We start from the raw sequence: 7,080 nt of genomic DNA, 5'->3' as shown, positions 1-7,080 counted from the left end.
ATTGTGCTACGCAAAACTCAGAGAAGTTATTGCAATCCATCCTGACAGGAAAATAAATCTGTGTACAAAATTAATCCATCCAATAGTTTTTGCAACATCTCACTCAAAACCACAAATCAGCTTCATGATGGCGCAACAGGAAAAGTCAAGTTCACCAAAGCCATTAGGAATCATCCTCTGGGGATCATCAATGTCTACAAAAAAATTTCATGGCAATCCATCCAATAGTTGTTGAGAAACTTGAGTCTAGACCAAGCGACCGACGTCATTCACCAATCTGTCTGGAAAGATCAATCCTGCTCCACTCTACAACCTCCGGGTGCAAGCCTACACATTTTTGACATTTCACAATGTAATATCATTGGTTTAGTCGGGTCACAGGCCGGTGAAACATTCCTTACACCCCAGCTACAACATTACAATGTTAGCTTTCAGTCCTAAAAATAAACTAACGTAAGCTAACGTGGAGATATGGCTTCTCTGCAGGGAAACAAGTGTATTGACCAACACCAGATCAGCTCCAACATTACAGCACAAAGCAGATTTAGAGAGAAGTCAAAGTGTTTCCAGACCATCATAAGGTCAGCAGGTGCCGGCTTTACACTTTTAACAGCGCACTGAACCTTTTCACTAAAACAACAAAGTCTCATCAAATTCAGGTTCATCAGTCTTTAAAAAGTATTTAAAGTGGAAACTGTTGTAGAAGTGATGTAATTACAGTTTATAAAGGTGTGGTTCAGGCCAGTAACAACACCTGACACACAGTTGCAGTGATGAAAGATGAGGCGAACACAGACCATGATGCAATCTGATTCTCACTGATGTTATAAAACGATCATGCCTGAGCTGTGGGGGGCCGTTTCATTAACAGTAGATGGAATCATTACAAGAGGAGCTGCACCTCCACACTGTTGATGCCAGCACAGATGAATGGTTTAGTGGTGATATGGTACACATCAGAACATATAGGTAAGAAGAAGCTATATTGATATGGAATGAAAACAAGGACACAGAACACAGCGCAGCAGGAGCGTGTACGTTACCATGACTTCATACAGCCAATAACAAGCAGACTGACATTAGTCGTATACTAAACAAAACTTGAAAATCATTATTGAAATAAGCTCAAGTTCTCAGTGCAGATAACTTTATGTATGAATTATTAACTTACATATATGATTACCATACAGCAAAGAAATGTACCTGCTCTTACCAAACAATGTGAGTAATTATTCACATTGTTCAAAGTATTAAAATGAGTTGACCTTTTAGTGGTGAAGGTTCAGGGTTTATGAGGCTAAGCCTGTTTACTGAGTTATACTGACATAAGAGCAAAGATAATGATATTTTATAACAACAGATATGTCTTATATAAGTGAATTATTATTTTGTCTATAACCCCCTTTTAGCATCCACAAGTGATGTATAAACAGTTAATGACGGCTTGATAACTTTACATTGCATTACATTATATATAATGATATATGCTTCAGGGATGCAACTAACATGCAGTTTTTTTCTTCCATGCATTTTATTATTTATCATCATTACTTCTGGGCCTGTGTCTTTACCTCTGTGCTCCTAGTTGCCTTGTTTGCTTTTATTTCCTTTTGTAAAGTACTTTGTAACATTGTTAAGAAAAGTGCTATATAAATAAAATCTATTATATATTATTATGTGGAAACAATGAAGTTGTTGAAAAAATTACATAAACCATTAACTGATATTAAAAATAATAAACTATTTTTAATTTATTTATTTTTTGGTCAAGCAACTAATCAATTATTAGTTTTACCTCTAATATTACACACATGATCAAAGACTCCTTTATAAGACATTTCATCAACTAATTAGACTAATTATATAAGGTTAGAAGTGTTGTATCATGAGACCTAGCATTCATTATTGCTTATTCAGCAGTAACAGCTGCTTCTTGAGGACTTTAATATCTCCAGTACCTGCTCACATTGGCATAAACCGTTTATCAAGTGTTTAAATTAGGTCAAATTGCTATTAATCAGCAATAATTAGAGCGTCTTTGCTGCGTTATGAGAGTCGTACTGGTGGTACACTATCTGTTGGTCATCGGTCTGTAGTTACTTTACACTCACCTTAATTAACGCAGTCCTACTATTTCCAATCACGCCTACAGTTGGTTATTATGGTCTGGTTCAAGCACTCATCCGTTTACAATTAATTCATCTAGGTTGAATGTAGGGAAAGCGTCCATATTTTTCAACTGATTATAAACTGTCTCGTTTTTCACGTTAAATTCAACAGACATATCAACTTATTAAAAGAATATTCTGCGCATGTCTGCTACTATTATCATGGATAAATCAACATGAACATGGGTGGAGATTTACTAAACGTACCCGTCTGTTTTCTTGCTGTGCGCCCCGGCTGAGGCTGTCCTGTTGTTGCTGTGGAGACATGTCCATCCAGCCTCCAGCCGCACCGCGCCGCGATTCACTGTCACACTGTCCTCAGGTGATACAGGGGAGAGAGAAATCCCATTAATAAGCTCGGCGTCAGGAAGAAACAAACCATCTCAACACAAGCTTAACAAGCTGCTGAAAAAACCTTTAGTCTGGAACTATGGCGCGTAAAACGGATCTCTGACGACCAAATTTCAGATGAGTTGAAAACAAAAGCAAAGCTGAACTGATCCACCAGCCCTCTCTCTCTGTGTATGTGTGTGTGTCTCTCCTCACCATCAGTGGAAGGCTGTGCTGTAACTAAAAGCACGTCCTGTCTGGATTATCAGTTGCTGTGCCACTTTCTTAATGCGTCTTTACGCGCATAACGGAGGCGGCGCCAATACGCTGCAAAAAAACAACCACCTATTTTTAACTAAATTGTTCCATTCATTAAGTACACAATCACATTTTGCCTAAAACAAACAATGAACAAAGTGAGATTATTAGGTAAGAACGTTTGTTAGCTTTGGGGATCAACTTGTTGCAGGTTCTAGTTTGATTACAGACAGCTCTATAATAAAATAGAATGAGTTCACCCTGCTGTCCATCAACAAACTGAAACAAACCAGTCTGCAACTCACTCTTGTCTATTAGCAGATAGGCTACTAGATAACTGTTAGTAGATTACATTTATGTATAAATACACATACACATATACATATAAATATACATAGATATTTCTGCAGAGTGAAAAAGTTATTAACATGAATCAAATACTGACTCCAAATAAAGCTGGGCAAATCCACACTTTTAATCTGTTCAGGTATAAGCATTACTTTAAAATTGTTTTAACTTTATTACATTCATTTTTACATGTCTGACATTGTTTCATCAATTTTAGGTATACGAAAGGATTCTAAGGTACTATAATTTTCTTAACATCGACAGAAGTGTTTTTAACCCTCCTGTTGTCCTCGAGTCAAGGAAGGAAGGAATGAAAGAAAGGGAGGAAGAAGGAAGGAAAGGAGGGAAGGGAGGAAGGAAGGAAAGGAGGGAGGAAGGAAGGGAGGAAAGGAAAGACGAAGGTAGGAGGGAGGAAGAGAGAAAGGAAAAGAGGGAGGGAGGAAGGAAGGAAAGAAGGACAGAGGAAAGAAGGAAGGTAATACGATGGAAAGAAGGAGACAAGGAGGGAGGGAGGAAGGAAGGAAGGACAGAAGGAAGGAAGAAAGTGGGATGGAGGAAGGAAAGAAGGAAGGGATGAAAGAGAGAAGGAGGAAGGACAGAGGGAAGGAAGGGAGGAAAGAAGGAGACGGGTCAATTTGACGTGGGAGGACGACAGGAAGGTTAATCAAATAAATACATCATAACTAATAATTTGACTAGACTTTGCCTGCCTCTGCTGTAAATCATGAATTAAATACAATGATATTTCAATGCTCTGTATCTATGATTGTTAACAGTAGTATTTATGCAGGACTCCGCCTCTCAAATGCCAAATGAGTCTAATTTGTTCCAGGTATTGAGTTTTAAAAGCAACATTTAATAGTGTTCAACCTCTCTGGTGTCTGATTGATCAAATATATGAGTCAAACCTCTGCGTCTGATGGTCTGTGAGATTAAAAACAGTGACAAAGTATAAACACACAGTTAAATCAATAAATATCAACAAACTAAACATTCCTGGGAACATTTTCCAGCTCTAAACCGATCAAAGTTATTTGGAGCCGACAGACAAACATGATCAGATTATGGGTCAACAGTTTGAGTCTGATGCTCACTGTCAGTACAGTAGCTTCAGGCTCTCCATCAGTCTGAAGCCACATTATTAGATTCCAGTGTCTCTGGGAAAGTCACGAATAGTACTGACTACAATCTAGGCCATAAGGTTATAATGTAGGGCACATTCAAACCCTAAATGAAGTGATGCTCCTTCAATTAACTTTACATATAGACACTAGCTTTTTAAGGCAGATGTTCATATTACAAAGCTTCATTTATACCAGCTAACATAATGTATGGATATGAACACCACATTAAGGAAGGAAGGCTAGACAAACTTGGCACATTTTCAAAAGGAGTAATAAGTATTGCCCCAAAATCAATTGTCCCTTGGAAACAGAAGTGGGCCACAAACTGGGCTAAAGAAGAACGAGGCCAGAAAGTGGATAGAGACTCAGAGTATTCGTTCCCCAAATTGGCCGCAATCAGCCCCGTTAAAACTGGATCACTTCAATGATTACCTTCCCTCGTGTTGATAATGAGCAGCCTTGGGCATGGCAAAGAAAAGCAACGTGCCCCCCCACCTCCTCCTTGCTGGTTCCCACCCATCCCCTCCTGCAAACATACTTTTTCTACCCTTAAAACATCAATCAGGGTATTTTTTACTGTATTAAAAGAAATAATCCAGATGTTGACACTTAAATTCAGGCACCGTGCCAAGTTTTCACTGGTTTTGAGAGAAGATGTGATTCTGATTATCAAACATAAGATGAATGGTTAATGATCCCAATGCTGGATCAATAACTGTCATCCAGTGCCCTAAATACTTTGAGATGTAGAAGTTATATCTGCTAAGAAACACCAGAAAAGTTGTTCTTCTAGAAGTTTCCTGCTTGATGACAATTGGACTAAAAAATGATCCTGCTTCAACATAACAATTATTTTGGTGCATCAATTACACAGATGGCCCAATTAACTAAATTACATGTTTGAGGTTATAATATAGCTCACTCTAACAGCATCCAATCATTTCTATTGTCAGTTTTAATAGGACAAGAAAACTCATCTACAAACATGACTCAGCAAAAACCAGTTTCAACCATCTCTCTGGAATCACTACAGACTGACCGTTACAGTATATTTGTATATTCATATTTGAATCCAACATTATCATATTAGGTGATGGAGTAATGAATGAATTTAACAGAGTTCATTCATTCGATTCTGTGCTACTGTGTTTTCCCCTGAGAGCCAGATGGCTGATATCAATACCACTGTGAATTCATATGAAACATCAATAATGTTACAACACTAGGTCAGAAATCAGAGGCATCAACACAATGTAGTTTGATAATTCATCTTTATTTCATGTGAACGTACATTTGAAAATCTACCTGTGGAATCACATTTAAGAAATATGTTGGATTTCTATTATTTAATATAAATAATTATAAATGAATGTTTATATATTAAATGCAGGCAGCTAGTTAACACAGTAACAGGCAAATCTCAATGTGTGGTCATTTGTTATATCAGAAATGTCAAAAACAGTACACAGAATTTAAGATTGTTCAGGATGATTGATGTAAAAAGTTTTTTCTTCTTCTGTTGCACACTAGTTAATAATGTCGAGACAACATTTTAAAAATGTCTTAGTTTCTCTGTATTTTGGAGCATAAGGTGCAAACTGTATTGTATATTTGAACAGAACTAAGCTATTCATATTCAACATGTGGTCAACCCTGACTCTTACATTTACTATAATGTGTTGTCTTGGTGATCTCAGTCTACTATAATGTGTTGTCTTGGTGATCTCAGTCTAAAACATCAAAACACTGGGGAAAATGTAATGTGTGCTTTGAATCACTGGTGTAAATGTAAATGATCTTCTGCCATCATGTAACATCTAAAAATGGTGTACCAGCTGGTTTGCTACATGGGACAATCTGAGAAGTCATTCTTCAAAACTGTTTGGAAAAGAGGAAGCACTTTCAAATAAATACTTGGCAGGTGATTGGATGAACCACCTGGCTATCACTGCCTATCATTGTCTCACCTATCACTCTCTCATCCTGCTAGAACACTGATTGGTCCGAACCAAAGGCCTGACTAAATGGTTGGTGTGTGTGTGTGTGGGCATGTGTGTTGGGATTTACCTCTTCCTTGGCAACATCACTGGAGGCAGTACAAAAGCAGGGCCTGGAAGAGATGACAAAGAAGACAGATTCAAATAAATATTCTATAACATTTAGCAAACAACTAAACCAACATGTGTTATTTTATGCAGTTTGTAGCATACTGGTGTAAATGTAGATGAATTACAAGATGACGAGACAGGTAAAAGTGATTTTCCATTACATCTGGAGAAACAAAGTCATTCTTCACTTTGTCCAAAATAATCTCAGCTGCCAAATCAGCTGTCAAGCATTTTTAAAATTCTGATATTAAAATTTCCATCTTTCCATCTGATACCAAGTCAAAACTCTGGCCTGGACTGGATTGTCTAAATATTTGGGGACTGGTGGAGTCATGTCAGTATGTTTAATTTAGGTTTGTGTGTCTCCAAACTACAGCAGTAAAATGAACATTACTTGCTTGCCTAATGCAAATAAAGACATGATCAATTATTCAACACTTCTCCATTACACACAGACTACAACATTAAATCAATATTTAATGAGAAGTGCATCACTTTATCAATCACATAGCCCACCAAACATCTAGCTCCCCATTTTGGAGCTTACATTACAAAGCTCTTTTGAAGCTGTGTACTTTTAGTAGCCCTAAAATTAATCTGGTGATGTTCTATTTTTTTTTTTTTTTTGTATTGTCAACAGTGAGAAGTGTTACAAACAGGTTGAGAAGTCCTAGTATTGAGATATATACTGATATAGTGCTGCTTTGGTGTTTTCATGGGATGTCTTAATAAAAAATATAACTC

Source organism: Scomber japonicus, chromosome 24 (assembly GCF_027409825.1).
Source record: "Scomber japonicus isolate fScoJap1 chromosome 24, fScoJap1.pri, whole genome shotgun sequence".
Lineage (NCBI taxonomy): Eukaryota > Metazoa > Chordata > Actinopteri > Scombriformes > Scombridae > Scomber > Scomber japonicus.
Note: the sequence above shows the minus strand (reverse complement) of the source record.